Raw genomic sequence first — 19,786 nt, 5'->3', positions numbered from 1 at the left:
TTGGTATGCTACAAGTATACAAATTCTATAAAAGCACTGACTTGGTGTCAGGTGCCTTTGAGCGACCATTCATTATTGCTAATAGATTCTCTATCGAAATCTCGATTGAAATAGTATATGCTGATTTGGTCACTTTCATTGCTCCGTCGCCGCGTGGCAATTTGGTCACTCTTATTGGTGGGAGTTGTGCCCATCTTCCAAAACTCATGAATATATTGGATTAAGGGAGTTATTAATATCCATTTGAGATAATTTAATCAAACACCGACGAAGGATTTTACAGTCATCGAGAAAATTAGAATACCTTCTGATAATTAACTGACAAGTGTATTCAGGTTTTTGAGTAAGCATACTTTCTTGTTTTTAGTAAATTATATCAATAGACATGAATAAAACATTTGAAGTAATTTATTTTCTTAAATAATTAAAATCGATCATATGTTATCATAGCCATAATGTTTTTGTTTTTGTATAATTATATTACCTTTTATATATATTTTATATATGGCGAAGTATGTCGGTGAGCTAATAATTCAGCCTATAGGTATATCTCACCTTTCTTTTAACGAATCCAGTTCTAAATTAATTTTTAATTGAATAAATAAAATAATTTCCACCGGATTATTTAATTGTTAGCAACAATTATTTCACCACTCTGTGGCTTCATCAGGCCAGTTGAAATTATTTTGTGTTATTTTATTTATAATGAATTTCCGCCAAGTAAGGAACGAATCTATTTTATATTAATTTTTAATGGTTGTTTTTTTGATGAATTAGAGGAGCGTTAAAAAAATGTTTTCAATTCAAAATTCAAAATCCAAAATTTCTGGTGAAATAATATTCAATGCATTTTATGATGGAATACTACATATAGCGTCCTCTCGTAGCGACCCTTCGAAGCATGAACCTCAGCTAAAATATTGGGAACAGAAGTATTCCTTTTCAGGTAGGGAGAGTCCTTGCAGTAGAATTCGACAGTTTTCCAGGATGAACAGCAGGTAGCGGAGTCTTTTGGTAGAGTTTGGAACCTTATGTGGGTATGCCAGTTGGAGAATTCTGTTAAAATTCAAAAATTCTGTAGTTTCCCATTTTGATCACCAGTTCACTACTTTTGAAGATAGATGGTGTACTTAATTTTCAGAATGAAACCTACCATTATAATATGTAATTTATCCGTGCAAGTTTTAAATGGTATTACAGCACAGAAAACTTCTGAGTGGAACAAAATTCAAAGTTTTCTTGAACAAAATATCTCGAAAACAATAAAATAAAGTTTTCCTCAATTTCACGTGATCATTGCGATGTGTCTAAGTGTAAACTCATTTAATTTCATACATTTAATACCTATTTATGAAAAATGAGCATGAACGATAAGAAAAGAGTCTGTCTGTTTTAATTTTTCATCTATCAGTAGGTATATGCTAATATAAGGAAATAATATACTTAACGGCATACCGACAGTTTTCCAATTTCGGAAAAATTACCTCCTCGAGCTGCTAATCTCCGAATCTCGAACGTATTTTACTGTTTTTATCAGAGATGGATTAAGATCCGTCAGATAAGTCAGTCTTTGTTCAATTGAAATTGGAGTATTATAAAAATCGATTTTATGAATTATCGAAAAAAAAAAAGTTGAGCTATATGAAACATAGTTTTTTTCTCTGACTATACTATCTCTCAGGCTAACAAAAGTCGCTAATTTATGAAACTACTCAAAGAAACATTTGGGTTTTAAATTGAAATCGCTTGAAAGGAAGAAATTATCCTCATTTCAATATATACTCTTCCACGCAGGCGAAGTCAAAACTATAATGGCTATGTAATAAACCGTTCAAATATTATATTAGATTATATTTAATTAATAATCTTAAGATCATAGTTCTAGAGCGAAAAAGTCCATTTGAATTTTTATTCCTGTTAACTTAAAAACCACGGATCAAGACGAAATTTAGCAAATTAGGAATATCATAACTCATTTAAAAATTCTATGTCAATAGCATCAACACAACCATAAAAATTCAAGTGTGTCGGAAAAAACCTAATACTTCATGGAAAGTAAGTAAATTTAAGCAGTATTTAAAATAATACCCTATATTTCAATTTCAGTGGCAATATATCCGACTAGCCTGAAAGCCAGTTCCTTCATGTGAGATGAATTATCGAATCAAGAAAGATTAACCGATACAATGACACCTACACCTCTTCCATGTAGAGGGCTGTGGTAACCAAAGGCGCATGAATGAGTGAACGTTTGGAAGTTAGTAAGTCAGTACTCTTCTCAAATTTTAAATTGCTGATATGTCTCAACTGATATTTCATGACCGAATGTATGAAACGAACGAATAGTATGATACTAAAAGTAATTAACTCCATTATTTAAGAGATATATCTTGATTTTGCTTATAAGATCATCTGAGGTCAAAAATATTTCGTATATTGAACCACTCGATAACATTAGTGCATTGATTGTTATTATTATTTAGTCAATCTTCTATTTTAAGAAGTGTGAATTGGTGACAACAGTTATTACGATTTTTTTCTTAGTAAGTATATTCTTACTGATATATCTGATCTCCCTGGTACAAAGACAATGTGCAAAGGGTGAAACTAGTGCCAAATATTAGTCTCCAAAAAAAATTTATTTCACACAACAAGCTATTGAAAACTTCCTCGAAGTTATTTCAAGTAGTGAAGTATATTTCAAAAAGAAAATTAGGATAGGGGCACTGTTCTGTAGAGGTTACTCTGTTTGATGGTAGCTTTGCTTGACACGAAAAAATTACAAGGTATCCATGGACATCTCGCATAATAAAAAATTTACTTTTATTTAAACTGATTTGGTTTCATCAAGTAAAAATGGTTTCGTGGTCCACTGAGTGTTCATCAAGTATACCTAAGTTTTTTGTAAAGCCACTGCTTGAAATTAGATCACTGTATCGTTTCCGATGATGTAGAATGGTAACCTGTAGGTAATAGATACAAGTGTTCTAGTTACTTCTGTTAATTTTTTCTTGAACTTCATTGTATAACACATTCATTGACTTCAAATAGTCGCATAAGTCCGGCTGAGTGTATAACCTCCCCTCCGCTAATATGTAAAATTCACAAAAAAGAAGAGGAAATGACCGATTTAATCAATTCAATAAGTTCTCCTTATGTGTATCCCTTAAATAGTTGACACAATCATTAAAACTTCCGATGCGATCAAGATGGAATTTTACTTTTTGATATAGAATACTATTTTTAACTCGATATTTTTTTTATATTAACTCGCGAATTATTAACTCAGTCAGGGATCTGTTCTCACTGAAATATTTTTTCGATATTTTCTACTTGAATTTTTCTATTTTTTTTGGTTCTGATGATACTATAACACGATATTTTGCACGGCACATTTTTCTAAATAGGTGAAAATCTACGTCATGAAAGTAGTTACGGAAATATTGTGTATTTTTTTCCAATATTATTCTTCAACTTTCTATTTAATTGGGGGATGTGATCAGCTTGTCGATATTTCGATAGATAGATAAAGGGGCCCAGGCCTCCCCTAAAATTCTTCTGCCACCCCCCCCCCTTGAATTTGACAAACTAAATCTGAAAGACTATAATTTCGCTTTACTTTGGCCCCCCCAAAAAAAATCCGGTTCGCTCTTGGCCACCCCTGTTTTTGAAAGTTGGCGTCGCCACTGTCCTCAACAATTTCACACATGGAAGTAGATTAGTATATTCTATTCATTAGTTTGGATTGACGACGTGGAATTTTTCTATTATATTATATTCTCTATTTTAACCTTTAATTTACTATTAATGTGTGTTGCATGATCTCAAAACTAATCAAAATCTTATTATGTGCAAACAAACTTTTTCGGAAAACTTCTTCAAAAAAAAAGGAAAAATGATGCAGACGAATCGCATTTGAATACAACAGCTGGCACATCGACAGGTGAACATCAATCTCCAGAAGATTATGTAAATTCAAAGGATATTGGAAACGAATAACCATTTTTTTGTTGTTCATAACTCTATATATACTCTATATATATACCCCATTTGAAAACGAAACAGACGAGATTACAGACGAAATAAAGTTTTTCGATAGAAATGCTCGGACATGTCGATTTCTGTTTCGAGGGGGACAACTTAAGATGTAGGTTACGGACGCATTGCGCTTCAACCCTTGCTACTACAACCCTCACCCCCAAATTTTGAATAGGGAAGATGGGGTGAGTGATACCTCATTTGAAAGGTATTTTTATACTGATTTCAGCACAGTATTTGTTTTTTTCATTTTATGCATTAGTTCTCGAAATATTCTTAACTAAGTATTTGAAAATGAAGTGGTGTTTTCATGGCACTTGTAGTGTTTTGTGAAAAATCGACATTTTGAGCTTCAAAACATCCATGACTGTGGCTTCCTTCCTAACTAACTAACGCATGAATATTTCGAGAACTAATGCATAAAATGAAAAAACAATTACTGTGCTGAAATCAGTATAAAAATACCTTTAAATTGAGGTATCACTCACCCCATCTTCCCTATTCAAAAATTGTGGGTGGGGGTTGTAGCAGCAAGGGTTGAAGCGCTATGCGTCCGTAACCTACATCTTAAGTTGTCCCCCTTGAAACAGAAATCGACCTGTCCGAGCATTTCTATCGAAAAACTTTATTTAGTCTGTAATCTCGTCTGTTTCGTTTTCAAATGGCCATACCCTGTATAATAATATATAATATAACTCTTTTCTATTCTATTCTATATCTCCCCGCCCTAATGATTACGTCTGGGTACGCCACTGAGTGTTTCTGATATAGGTACAACTAGAAATTTCAGAGTGAGAATGCAAACATAAATCCTCCAGATTATAATCATCAGTTTTAGACAACATAATACTCCATAGCTCTTCATCATTGATGAAAACTGAAAGTTTTACGAAATATTTCCGAATTGCACGTAACTCCGACATCGCAGGATTAGGTCTATGTCGTTTGGACTCAAACTCCTATTTAACTTTATCGTAGGAACGATCAACCAGCCAGCATCAATTCTGAAGCATCCGCTGACTATCACTGATTGATTTCTTTGGAATATGTTGGAGTCTACTGGCTGAGTTACCGCAACTCCTACGTAACCGACATTCGGATAAGTTCATTCAGGGGTGTACAAGAAGAAGTTCGAAATAGAACGATTATTGTTTGAACTTTTCATTGAATTTCAGACCAAAACGACAAATTGTTGCTTTCCTCCAATTTTTGAGATTTAATGCATGTCCAAGATCAAGTTGAATCTTCAATGGACATTACGAGGAATCTAAGTATAGTATTTATTTTTCTTTGGTTGGATTGGTGGATTTGTATTAATAGATGTAGTGTAGAAAACAACTCACTTTTTTCATGGGAAGAATTTTACAGAAAAAATGTATTTAAGTGTAGCTAATTATTTTTTACGAATTCAAATTTAAATCGAATAAATGATTTAGGAAACGTGAAATGTAATAAACAATAAATGTGTTCAACTGGGATCTCATGAAAAATAATAGAATATATGAACTTAATTCAGGTTTCAGATTATCCTGCTGATTTTTGACTTGATAACTCGAACATTCAGTTTTTCTTTCTTTGATATTATCAATTAAAACAACCGGATGATGCGGATGAACCAGCTATTGTCAATTCGAATAGATGTAGCAGACATTCTCGATGCAAAGATATTTGCCGCCCCTCTGGAGCAAAAACCTTTGAACATTTTCTATTTAAGATTATCGAGTGAAATAATCACTTATTTGAATTCGAATGCGCCCACGTCCAACACTACTTAATTTGATATAAAAAATGAAGAATAATATAATATAAAGGAATGGAGTATGCAATAATAAAACTTCTTATACTTCTTGAGAATGAATTGGAAATAGTGAAATGGAATCGTTTTTCGTATATTTACCATTCTGAAGAATCAATATTCAGATCCGAGAATTGAAAAGAAAAATAATCTAGATGCCGCCCCAATTAGCAATAAGATTTAGCAACGTTTAGCAAAACGAACGCCGACAAGCCTAAAAAGTGCATGTGTTGTTTAAGCGTCAATAACTGGTAAACAGCACTATGAGGGAATGGACTAGTTTAGTAATGTTGATAATACTATATTTGACACCATAGAATCAAAATATAGAGCAAAACTGATAAATCAGTGAAAAATTTTTGAAAATCCATCCATAAATGACTGAGAAATAGATTATTTAAATTTACGTATTTTAGCGCGGAACGTCTTTGGTCTGTGACGTCACGGCTCTTGTCTGTGATCGCTACAGCATAAATGACGTTTAAATACTTGGCCGCGCCAAGGCTCTCGCGCTGTTTGTAGTTGTACAGTGTAGTTTTAACTCGAGTTTAGTTTTTATGTCACCATAATGGAAGAAGGCTTCGTGAAAGGACAAAGTGACAATTTGCCTAAAATAAAGTTTATTATTATTATTATTATTATTCGCAGTGATGGAGTTTTTTTCTTCAAATCCATCTTATGTCAGTGCAGAAATAAAAAGAGTTAAACTTTTCAAGTAAGTATCTACTTTTGAGTTTGCTTCATCATGGTTCAACTTATAACGATGATTTATTTAAAAAATGTTTCATAAACAGTTTGTAGTTGAGTACTGGTTGTTGAAGTCTATCAATGGCAAAACATATTTATGTGAGCAGTAAAAAGAGGAAAAAGTAATTTATATATATATATAAATAAATATATAGTAAGTTATTTCAGCCATCGTGTAACGAACAAAACACGACACGAACGGCACAAGTGATTATACACCAATGAATCCGTAAGCACTCTGCGAATACCAGTCATCTAGTGTGTGACGTCACGACACTTACACGTACTATGAAATTATTCTTCCAAGCGCAACTTCAAAGTCCCATAATTTTTTCATTTCTGGAGATATTTCAATGATTCTTCCACATTTTTGTTTCATTTTACTTAAATTTTCAGAATTAATCCTTAACAAAAAAATGAAAACTAGTCCATTACGCGACATCTGGTTATTTATGAGTATAACACATAATGCGGCACCTTTGGTGGTTTTTAATGTTGATTGAATTTGACGGTATTCCTTCCTGTTGTTGCTGACTGAATACCTCATTCGATATGTATTTTGAATTTCTACACATGTGATTTTTGTTGATCAAGCTTGAAATGCCGCCTAGGCGACCGCCTAAGGATGGCCTTGGCTCAACTAGAACTATAGAAAACGCAAGAAGAATATTAAAAAAATATAACCTGATATTTCTGTAACCACAGAACCGACAATATTGTATTTTCGGTTTTTAAACAGGGTGTATATATATATATATAGTCGTAAAAAAATTTGGGTGGTGATTCCTTGTCAGAAAATAGGGTGGATCTTTCATATAAAACCCTTTTTTTGACTGATTAATTGGATCTCTTACAATTTTCTGTTGAAATTCACAGTTTTTGGTGAGAAAAAAAAATTATCAACAGGTAATACGCCTGAGTTATGGAAGCTGGAATTATTTTCGACCCATAAATTTGTCCAATAGGTGGATATCGAAACGATATTTTCATTGAGAACTGTTATAAATATAGAAAGAATGTTACAAAAAAAAACAATTATGGAATTGTCACAAATTAAAAACTACTCTTCGGACTATAACTAAGAAGAGGGGGTTCAAAAACAAAAAGTTTTTTTGAAAGCCTCACCCTATTTTTTTAAAAGGATTCGCCCCCTGAATCATTTTGCAACTATTCATATACACCCTGTATATTCCTCCTTTTAATTTAGGTTCTAGGCTTTCAAGGTCTCCTGAGAATGTCCAAGAATCTTTCCATCTTTTAGGGGGGTCTGCCTGGAGCCTACAGGTCGTCGAGTCTGTGGTTGTCCATTCCGAACAATTCTCGGTATCCAGCTTACATCCATTCTGCTTAAGCGATCATTCCATTCTAGTCGGCGCTTTCGTCCCCATCTAACCAATTTCCTAATTTCACATTCCTTCCTTATGTCAGTGCTCCGCTTCATATCTCTCAGAGACTAGCCTTCTATACTTCTGAGGGTTTTCATTTATGTTGGTAATCTGCTTGAGTTTCTATGGCGTTTGTTAGTGCAGGTGTTATGCAGGTCTTATAAATCTTGGTTTTAGCTCGGATATTCAAGTATTTGTCATTCCATATCACTTCCCTCAGGACAACATCAGCTATTCTATTGGCTATATATTCTTGGTCTCTACTTCGTTGGTTCTGTTTTGACTGTGGGTAAGTTGGACTTTCAGATATTGAAATTCCATTATTTGTTCTGAAGGATTGTCTTCAACTACGATTTCACATCTCATGGGTTTTTCAGCTATAACGAATGTTTTGATTTTTATATTAGATATTTACATGTTGCAATAGTGTCTAGAGGTCATTCTCGTTTTCAGATATGATCAGAAAGGCCTTGAACCTTCAATGAACAATTGCAATAGTTTTGGCGAATATTTACAAAGGCGTAAAACTTTTCTTCCGCCGTTTCTTCAGAAATTCAAGGCTTTATTGTGAGAAACTGGTTATACATTTATGATTCAAAGTATTGCCTATCGCTGGCCACTCTACTTTTTTCCATCTTTCGGGCAGGGTACGAATCCCGCGTTGAAAAAACTGGTCATCTTTTGAAGCGTATACGAGTCGATCCAATTTTTTACTTCTTCATAACACCGGAAGTGCTGGTCAGTCAGGCCGTGTGCTATTGATCGAAACAAGTGATAGTCCAAGGGAGCAACGTCTGGAGAATATGGCGGGTTAGGTAGGACTTCCCATTTCATCGTTCATGGAGTCGAGCATTGTGTAAAATCTCTTTATCATGCCTCTCGTTGTATTGAGGCCTTTTGTCTTTTAATGTTCTGCTTAAACGCATTAGTTGCGTTCGATAACGATTATCTGTTATTATTTCAGTCGGTTTTCATTACCCATAATACATGGTCCTACCAAATAATAATAATTATAAACGTTTATTGATCTCATAAGACATAAATTTATGTGTGAGATAAGTCAGAAAAAAAAGAAGAAAAATTAATACAAATAATAATCAAATGTATCGTTCAAAAATTCACCAACAGTATAAAAACAATTTCTTAACAATAAAGCTTTCACACTGGCCTTGAATTTTATCTAAGATTCAGCGATGTAATATGGGAAGGTAAATGGTTGAACAATTTTATGCCCTGATATGAGGGCGACATTTCAAATTTTGTTGTTCTGTGTTGTGGTATAAACAGCACTCCGCCACTTCTTGTATGATAATCATGAAAGCTAGATAATTTTGTGATGCTATTCTCGTTTTCCTTGATATATAATAAGGTTTTAAGAATAAAAATAAAAGACAGTGTGAAAAAAAATTGATATTTTGTGAAAAAACTGGTCTGAAAGACGTCCTTGGTGTTATATCATGCGCAAAATCCGCTTTTGAATAATAAAGACCCTACTAACCTCTGAAAAATTTCTCCAAAGTAGGATGTTGTAAGATAAATGGCTATAACCTAAGCTGTAATGAATATTGTTCAACGATGACATGTGAAACAAGAGTCTCACTCTACTTATAGCGAAAAATGAACGTTTCAATTTACCGCAGACCAAATCAATGTGACTGAACCATCTCAAACCTTCATCCAGAGAAATTCCAAGAAATTTTACACAATCTTTGGATGTGGTTACAGTATCTAGATGGTGAAGAACAAGTTTCTTATCAGGTGTGTGAATAAGTCTTTCCCGTTTTTTGTAAGAGATGGCGCCACCAATACTGTGCGAGTATTTAATGGTTACATATGTCATAATCAAAGCTTATTCATCTGTCAACAATTCCACACTAACACATTAGTTGAAATTTTTTCGCATCATAAATTTTTGAAATCGTGAAAATGTCGAAATTTGAGCCGAGTCGACGTCATTTGCGGGAAGTTTCACTTTATTGGTTCAATTTGAAGAAATCTGCTGCCGAGGCGCATCGGTTGCTTCAGGAAGCTTATGGAGAAGGTTGTGTCGATGATTCAAGTGTTCGCGGATGGTTTCGACGCTTCAAAAGTGGCGATTTCGACGTGGAAGACAAGGAGCGTTTCGGGCGGCCGCAAATCTTTGAAGATCAAGAATTGGCGACTTTGCTTGATGAAGATTCGTGTCAAACGCAAGAAGAACTTGCTGAAGCATTGGGAGTTGACCGAACAACCATTTCCAAGCGTTTGAAAGCCATGGGAATGATCAAAAAGCAAGGAAATTGGGTGCCGTACGAACTGAAGCTGAGAGACGTCGAACGGCGTTTTTTCACTTGCGAACAGCTGCTTCAGCGACATAAAAGAAAGGGTTTTCTGCATCGTATCGTGACTGGCGATGAAAAGTGGATCCGTTACGATAATCCGAAGCGAAGAAAATCATGGAGACTACCCGGCCATGCATCATCATCGACGGCCAAGCCAAATATTCATGGCGCCAAGCTCATGCTCTGTATATGGTGGGACCAAATAGGTGTGGTTTACTATGAGCTTCTGAAACCGAATGAAAGGATCACAGGCGAGGTCTATCGACGACAATTGATGCGTTTGAGCCGCGCACTGCGAGAAAAACGGCCACAATACTCCGACAGGCACGACAAAGTTATTTTGCAACATGACAATGCTCGCCCATATGTTGCACAGCCGGTGAAAACATACTTAGAAACGCTCAAATGGGAAGTCCTACCCCACCCGCCGTATAGTCCAGACATTGCTCCGTCTGATTACCATCTCTTCAGATCGATGACGCATGGCCTGGCTGACCAGCACTTCCATTCCTACGAGGAAGCCAAAAAATGGGTGGATTTTTTCGCAACGGGATTCGTATGTTGCCAGAAAGATGGGGAAAAGTTGTAGCTAGCGATGGCCAATACTTTCAATAATTCATTTGTAACCATTTTTTCACAATAAAGGCTCAAAATTTGAAAAAAAACGGGAAAGACTTATTCACACACCTGATACTATATTTACCCAATGAAAAATGAATACACCCAGTCTTCGAGAATGATGGTAACTCGTTTTGGTAACAAAAACTGAATAATTCATCTTTCAGACTTGCAGGAAGGTCATCGATAAAAAGAAGGATACTGAGCATGATAATGAAAAACATTTTGAACGGTTATATTTGCAGAACGTCTATTCGAATTTCGCCCATTAAAGAATATAAGGATGGCATTGAAGAGCCGTATCCTAATATTTCAATGGCATAGGATTTTCCGTTAGTGAGTTATCATGTTTTCGATCGAACTGAACCAGACCGGCACCATAGAATAGGTAATATAATCGTTACGAAATTTTAGAACCGATCAAAAACATTGAATAGGTTGCATAATTATGTTCATTTCGATCAATTCAGGCTCATCAATAATAAGGCAAGATGGAGAAAGCCTAGTCATCAACAAGGCTGAGATGAAAGCACATTACCTTGGTAAGGTCTCAAAAGGAAAGAAGAGCAGAAACACACCAAATCAGGTTGAATGGCTTCCTGTCTCTCCAATTAACTGATAACCAATTAGTGAAAAAGTGAATGCCTTTGATTGGCATCTCTTCATCTCAATAAACGAGATGAATTCTGAAGATGACGGTAAGAATTGGGACACGCTATAAAACTAGAAAAGATTTATCCATCCACACGAATTATATTTCCATCCCTCTGTAAGGCTCTAAGTGATTTAGCCACAGTTCGTGTCTAGAATGCAACCCAATAACTGACTTCTAGTTTTGATTTATTCAACGTTTGTCGTGTGAGCGTAGACGTATTGAACGAAAATTCGTGAGGAAATGATGATACACGGAAAGTCGATAAATCGGTGAAATGCCACATCCGAAATAAATGTGGTTTCGTCAATATCGTTCGAGTTCAACTCAAGATATAAATACTGAAAATGTAGAAAATTGCCTTCCTAATGTACTGAATGGTTTGAAAATGCTGTCAGACATGAAGAAGAATCAATGTATTCACCCATATATCAATTTTAATATATGAACTATAATGTATTCTTAGAAAACACCAATACAACCAAACACCAAACAAAGATTCCAAATTTTCGAAATTAGGTACGAAGGGAGGCATATTTCGTCATGATTTCATATATTGGAATTCGGTTTCTATGAAGTAAAAATATAGTGAAATGCTATCACATTTCAAGAAATTCTAATGAAATCTTCAATTGACGATAACTAATATCTGGATGATTTTTTTCACCGAAGGCTCTTCAATAATTGCTGCTTTCTTGATGGACACTCGGTAACAACCTGCTTGCTAAATTCTAATCATATAATTCTAACGTGCTCTTTTAACCCAAGATTGACAAATCATTTCAACTTTGGTTGCTGAACTGGTGAAGAAAAGAAAAAAATGGTTCATGAATTTGAATATTGTCGCTAAGTGAATGGAACTGCCACATCATAATATGACAAAAAATAAATTTGAAGAATCCATTTAGTATACGAAGAATATCAACATTGCAGTTGAACTGTAACTTTCAAAATTGGAACCAATTTATCAGCCAATGTGTAGAATACTTTCAAAAGTTACTATTAAACAAACCTGTTCATGGCATGAATGATTGATTAAACTTGTATGAAAAATATAGACACTATTTGTTCATTCAAATTTACTATCTCTTATGTTATCTGTTATGGGAATCTGTTGAACCATTTTTTGCTATTAAACTACATATAGTATTTTGCGGCTTTTATTCACTCACCATGTTACTAGATGAAGCATTTTTGCATTAAATTATTTTTAATTCGTTAATTTTTAAATTTTATTTCATTCTATTATTATCCTCAAGTGGTTGAAAACCGAAGAAATTCTTCAATTTACTTTTCTAATTACTCGAAAAAAATTATTTCAAAAGAATTAGAATGATAAGTATGATAAGATACTGGCTAAAAAGAACTCCAATCAAGTGAACATCTCCGAAGAACAACAGGGATTCAGACGTAATAGGTCTACAGCGGACGCAATTTTCATACTGAAGCAGTTGATAGAGAAATCAATTGAATACAATAAACCCATGTTCACGTGCTTCCTCGACCAAACGAAAGCTTTTGACCGAGTAAGACTCTGCGATAATTTTTCCTTCAATGTCCGAACATAGAAAAAAAATTAAAAATAATGGAAAATATTAATATCGATAACACTACAACGGTAAAACCGGTGGATTATCTGAGTTTCAAATTTCCACCGGCATAAGAAAGGGATTTAGCTGTTCAATCTCATAATGTATCGAATGATTGAGAGAGTCAGAAAGATCAGAGAAGACTATAAGATGGGATATCGATCTCTGAAGATTATGTGCTATGCAGATGGCGCTGCTCTGCCAACAGAAACGAAGACCACCTACAACACCTAGTGTATGAGTCCAAAATGGGCGCAGAAGAGTATCAGGTGTGAGAAATCAAAGAACATGGTCATTGCCAAGATGCCTGTCCGATGAAGATAGTAATCAACAACGAAATAATAAAACAGATGCCAAGATTTAACTTCCTAGGAGTAACAAATTCCAGTAAATGATGCGTTGCAGAAGAAATACAAGCTCACAAAGCCGCAATGGTCGGAGCCTGTCTGATAACAGAACCAGCCATAAAGCGAAAAATAGCATATATAAAGCGTGTGTAAAACCAGTGGTCAACGACGCCGGCGAAACAAAGTCTGAAACATCTATAACCAAGAGAATGACAAGAACAAAAGAATGAGGATTTCAAGATATATCAAAGGAGATCACTCAGAGATCATGTGAGGAGTGCGGACATAAGGAAGGAACTGGTGATGCAAGATGTGGTCAGATGGATCAGAGCACACAGGAGGTTATGTAGAGATCATGTAGAGGGGATGTCAGCAGAAAGACTGACCAAATCGGCGGAAATACAGATCCCAAATACACGTACACCCCCACCGAAGAGATGAAAAGAAAACTGGAGCTCGATATCACAAGAGATATAAGAATGACAGGAAGAAGACAGATAAAACAGGACAGGCCCATTGTGAAGAGGAAGAAGGAGCAAAAATTGAATGATAAATATTCATAATTTCTGTAAATAACGGAGCAAACATTTCGAACAACAAATCAGTCGTACGAATTCGAAATAACTTTTTTATTCAGATGTAAAATAACCATATCAAGCATCGTGCGAAATTTTACGTGGATCGCGTAACCAGACCCAAAGAGAATTCAAGAAGAATATCGAAAAAATACTCAATGCTTTTTTAACTAGAAATCCGACTAGATTCTTTATGTAAACCACTCGAATGCCGAATTTTAAGGTTGTCGTATTATCAGAACTTCCTATCTAGATACTCTAACCGATAAGAATGACTTGAAAAAAACGAGCGCACACAAACTTCTGACGGCAAGACGAGCTTTTCTCGAATTTTTAATCGAATCCACTGAACATAAATTACCTCTTGAGATGCGAGAGTTACTATTAATGTATTGAGAATACAAAAAATGAACTAGCGCTTTTGATGAAAAATATATTTATTACTTTCCAAACTAATCGCTTCTAAGATCTATATACTCTTGCATGCGATTGAACCATCATTCGAAATATTTTATCCATTCAGAAAATGGAAGTTCTAAAATATATGTTTTGAAGGCCTCAACCGCATCTTCGGACAATGAAAATCGTTGTCCACGAAGTTTTTTTTAACTTCTTGGGAGAGGAAGAAGTCATTCGGTACCAACTCGGGGCTGTAAGGCGAATGACACATTAAATCTATTTTTTTTTGTGTGTCCAAATACTCATTCGTTGCATTTAATGTGTGTGAGCTTGAATTGTCATGATGCAAGATTCGTCATTTTGGGTTTGTTTCTCTCAATTTACCGAAAACTTCAGGCGAACAAATGGTTTTATACCACTCTGTATTAACGGTCCTTTGATTTTCAAGAACCTCAATTGCCACAGGACCAGTTTTCGTGAAGAAAGACGCTACCATTTGATTCTTAACGCTTCGAGAACGAACAACTTTTTTTGGCTTTGCCTACCATGTTGTATACGGCTTTGTATTTGTATTTCACGACACCAATTGACTCTAGTAATTTTTTGAGTATCATTCAACAAATGTGGAATCCAACTTACACAGAGCTACCGAACACACTAATGTTCGTGCAAAATCTTATGTATGCTAGTCATACTAATGTTTGAACATCTCTTGATTTCCTGATCTGTCACATGACAATCTTCTCCAATTAGTTTTCGCATAGCTTCAAGATTTTCCGGCACAACGACTAATTTTGAACGACCTTCTTTAACTTCGTCTGTGAGCGAATTACGTCCACGTTTTAATTCAGTGCACTAGCGATATACAGTGGCTCTAAATGGTGCTTCGCGTCAAAAGTTGAATTTAGTTGAATATTTCCCTCCTGTCAAAAATTCTATGTATATGGAGAACAAATATCGAAAATTACAGCGATAATTGCATTGTAGGAAGCGTAACAGCCCTGCGACAATTGTTATGTTTATAGATGCATAGTTTCTATGCATCTTACACAGTTCGAATCTATGACAATTCCATTCTAAATCAGTTTGACATGTAATGTAACAGTTTATTCGGGAAATATTCCCCCAAATTACACTCGTGCATCAAAATGACCGGATAATTTCGCATTCCAGCGTGTTTCCTTTGAAAAACTGCATTCGGTCATTTTCATTTTTGGAGAAAGAGCCCGACACCGAAGGTGGAGGTGAAAATGAACTCATGCAGTTTTTATGACAAACGCTGTCATGCAAAATTATCGGTTATTTTGATGCACTTGTGTAATAACTTACGATAATTGTATTGTAGGAAGCGAAACAGCACTGCGATAATTGTTCTGTTCATAGATGCATAGTTTCTGTGCATCTTACACAGTTCGAATCTATGGAAATTCCATTCTGAATTAGTTTGACAACTAATGTAACAGTTCATTCGGTCAAATGAAAATGAACTCATGCAGTTTTTATGACAACATTTCAATTCACTGTAAACAACAAAAATTGGGCTCGTACGTCAAAACGTTATGAGTACTTACAACAGAAAAAATGTCAAATTTCACGACGTCAATATCAGATTTCACCTCGCAATATGAGTGTTGCCAATTCTCAATACATAAATAGTAGCCCTCGAAGGTCCGGAAAAAGTTAAATAAGAAAACTCGCCGACATTCCATATTAATGAAATATTTCATCAAACCAAATGCAGAATTTCGAACTCAATGCGAAATGAGTACGAAAACCTCGTCTTGCTGTAAACTGCCATTATTCTCAATTCTCCTTTCAGAACGTATTTGGTGCATACACTTTTTTCATGCAAGTTAGTTATACAAATGAGTCGATCCTCCTAAATAATTTATCCCCCTGTACACTCATTAATCGGTTACAACCCCTAGTTGGTCCTTAGTTCAAGGCATCGCCACCACAGCGAGCGCAAGTCCTCATGCGCGTCCTCGACGTTGCGACGCTCTAGCGTAGGACCCTCAGCACACTTTGACCTGATCGTAGGGTGAAACTTGTCTTTCGACGCGGTTTTCTTTCTCTTATCGTTTTGGTGGAAATTCAGTGTTGAAAATACTGGTGAAAAAGGATTGAATGTGTCTGGTGAGGATCTTTTAATATATTCAGTAATTTGTTGTTTTTATTTCTGATTAATTCTTCGTCTTGGAAAATATTTATGTTATCTTTGAATGGGGAATGATGTGAGTATATATTTATTTTGAAGACTCTAGAAGGGGATAAATGTACTTTTTATTATTGAAAAAAATCAACATTTGTTGAGCTTAATAATGTTAGTATAAGAACTAGAAGCAATGGGATATACTTCAATAACCCAAAATCATTTTGAATGATCACTTTTGAATGAATTCATTTGAGCTGAGAAAGAAAGAAAGAATTCAAGCTTTTCATTTAATAGCAAATTCAATATTGGCCATCATTTAGTGGAGAGTTTTATAATTGTTTTCAAGTCAGTTGATTGTTAAGGGGTTAAGGAATTGCTCATTTTGACAAGTGGTTACATGGTATATTGTAAACAAGTGTCGAGAGTATTTCTTCATGTCAATGATAGTTTTTTTTTTTGTAAATAATCTCTACTTTTTCGAATTTAGATCAAATAAGTAAAAAAAATTAGAATTCTAGAATTAAATTATAGACGAATTGAATTATAGACGAATAAACAAATCGAACTGTCGACTTTGGAATATTCTAAGATATATAGGTTTTAATTTCACTACCTCTGAATTCTATAAGCATTTAGAGTGATTACTTTTTTTCATTATAAACTGATTGATATTATTGCTAATTATCGAAATATATCTTGAAAACACAGAAAAATTCTGGGATAAGTAACAATTTTCTTGTTCATGTATCCATTCAATATATTATATATCTAGATTGTAAATATGACTATAAAGGAATGTCTAAGATATTGTTAAATATCATGATGAACTGACATCTTTTCAGAGACATTGTATCATACTTAAAATAATCGATAGCTTAGTGGATGTTTGACGCTAAACCAAGATAATATTTTCATGATATAAAACATTAAATTTAAATGAAAACTAATATAAATGATGACAATAAGATAATTTTAATTTTATACCTCATAGAATGTTGAAAGGATGAGTTTTCTGAAGAACAATTTATTTAATACTTTCAAAATTGGTTTATATTTCAAAGAATCAGTAAAATATTTCGTTTCGAAAATGAACACTCACGTAAACACATCATTTTTTAATTAATTCCATTATTAAGTTAAGAGTTCTTGAGGTTGAAATCATATCAAATCTTCTTTATTACAACTCAAATTTATTTCCCATAAGAAAACCGGGATGTGTTAATTTGAAAAGAATTCCCAAAGTGCAAATAATACTTTGTATGTGGAAGCGCTGAATATTCATTATCATAAAGACATGGAGAAAAAAGTTATGGATTATGCATCATTCCTGATTTGATGTTTTCCAACCATATAACACAGATATGGCTCACGTCGACTTTAAGATTTTCAAGAATTTACCACAACCCTTTTAGTCGAAGAAAGGTGACAAAAAGATTGCATTGAGTACTAGATTCCTGAAAATTATAGGACGATTAGTTTTTTTTTTGGGAGAAAGGGCATAAGTGGAGAAAGGTCTCACCTTGAAGATGAAATAAATCACCACGAAGACGAAATAAAATATTTGAAACATATTATATATTTCGTGTTACATTGATAGGGTTCAGTGTTCAAAAATGATAATTTGCGGTTCTTTTGTTTGATAATATTAACATGTTCAATGCTTCTTATCTTGAACCCAAGGAAGCTGATAGATGGTCAGAAGTTAGAGTTTGTTAGGGACAAGGAAAACAATTGTTTTATGTGTAATCTTTATTTTTGTATGGAATGAAGTCTGTTATTTTCGAAATCTTTGACTGAATAAGAAAAGTCCTGGGCTTTTATGAGGAGATTGGATTTCCACCTGACGTTTCGCTTACCACTATGGTTAGTACCTTCAGAGGTTCTGTTTTGTGGATTTTAACTCGACGCTGGATTTCTCTGATATATATCAGAGATATCCGGAATCTTAGTTATGAAGCAGGAGTCTACATTCATAAAATAAAACTCATTTATAGTATTTTTTTCATGTTCATGTCACATTTGAGAGCACAGCTCAAGGTTTTTTTATTCGCTGTGGGTGCTCCTGCACTGTAACCACAGAATATTTTCAAGGTTTCTGATATTTCGAAGAAGAACTAGAGAGCATTGAGAGCTTTCATGATGATAACGAATGACTCAATAATAACAAGCTTCATTCTATGAAAAAAGGAGTTATATTTCCAGATTGCTTTGTTATGGCCTAAAAATTATCTGCACCGTGATACAAAATGGCGAATGCGCAGTATGACAAAAACTCTACCAATTCTACTCAAATAACACAAAAGTTTATGAATTCCTTCTATCCTCGTGATGTCTACAAAACTGTAAAATTTCCGTAAAGATTTTTAGGAATTGGAATATTTCTCCTCGAACGATTCAAATGGTTTCTTCGTTATCGCACTCAAATAACCAGGGTCACTTAATATATGTTTTTTTTCGAGGTATATAACTTTCAATTGGCATTACTGTACAAAATGGCAACCAATTTAACAGCTGTCAAGTGATTTATTCTCAGTTTGCTTTGGCAATTCATCATGAATAGACTCACGCTTGAACAACGCTTGCAAATAGTGCAATTTCATTTAGAAAATAATGGTTCTGTGCGGAGTACGTATCGCGCACTACGTCTATTTTATTTTGTTTAGCGATGAAGCGCACTTCTGGTTGAATGGCTACGACAACAACAACAACAAAACTGCCGCATTTGGAGTGAAGCTAATCCTCAAGTGTATGTCGAAACACCGTTACATCCAGAAAAACTGACTGTTTGGTGCGCTTTATGGGCTGGTGGAATCATTGATCCGTACTTCTTCAGAAACGATAATGGCCAGAACGTTACAGTCAATGGTGATCGGTATAGAGGCATGATTACTAAACTTTTTCATTCCTGAATTGAAAAACCATGATGTCCAGGAGCTGTGGTTCCAACAAGACGGCGCAACATGTCACACAGCTCGTGCCACAATCGATTTATTGAAAGACACTTCTGGTGACCGCCTAATTTCACGTTTTGGACCTGTGAATTGGCCTCCAAGATCTTGTGATTTAACACCGCTTGACTACTTTCTGTGGGGCTATCTGAAGGCATTGGTCTATGCGGATAAGCCACAAACCCTTGACCATTTGGAAGACAACATTCGCCGTGTT

The 19,786-nt window shown here is 34.7% G+C and overlaps 1 protein-coding gene across 5 annotated transcripts in view; it reads left to right on the top strand.

Annotated features, from left to right (window-relative positions):
• Positions 1-16,480: 16,480 nt before the first annotated feature.
• LOC123674423 (neurexin-3) overlaps positions 16,481-19,786 on the top strand; it is a 238,420-nt gene continuing 235,114 nt past the window's right edge. For all 5 annotated transcript variants that reach the window (XR_006746660.1, XR_006746662.1, XR_006746661.1 and 2 more), the window contains exon 1: positions 16,481-16,602. The gene's annotated coding sequence lies outside the window, so the exon portion shown is untranslated. The remainder of the gene's footprint in view (positions 16,603-19,786) is intronic.

This window comes from Harmonia axyridis, chromosome 1 (genome assembly GCF_914767665.1).
Source record: "Harmonia axyridis chromosome 1, icHarAxyr1.1, whole genome shotgun sequence".
Classification (NCBI taxonomy): domain Eukaryota; kingdom Metazoa; phylum Arthropoda; class Insecta; order Coleoptera; family Coccinellidae; genus Harmonia; species Harmonia axyridis.
Note: the sequence above shows the minus strand (reverse complement) of the source record. Positions and strands in the feature narration are given on the sequence as shown.